Source organism: Penaeus monodon, chromosome 15 (genome assembly GCF_015228065.2).
Source record: "Penaeus monodon isolate SGIC_2016 chromosome 15, NSTDA_Pmon_1, whole genome shotgun sequence".
Taxonomy (NCBI): Eukaryota; Metazoa; Arthropoda; class Malacostraca; order Decapoda; family Penaeidae; genus Penaeus; species Penaeus monodon.
Window position 1 is genome coordinate 28,491,396 of NC_051400.1, and position 209 is coordinate 28,491,604.

Sequence of the window (209 nt, forward strand, 5' to 3'; positions counted from 1 at the left end):
TCATTTTTTCCCACAGAAGACAAGGTCAAGATTGAAAAAGAGCAGAAAGGAAGAACATGTATACCGTGCCTTATCAGTTATCGGTTCCTGTACATTAGAAGGAGGCCTCTGCAGCAATGGTCTGAAATCATTCGTATGTTGGATACAATCATTTTCAATCTTCCTCTACTTACTTGCTATTAACGTAGCTCCATTCTAACACAGGATAA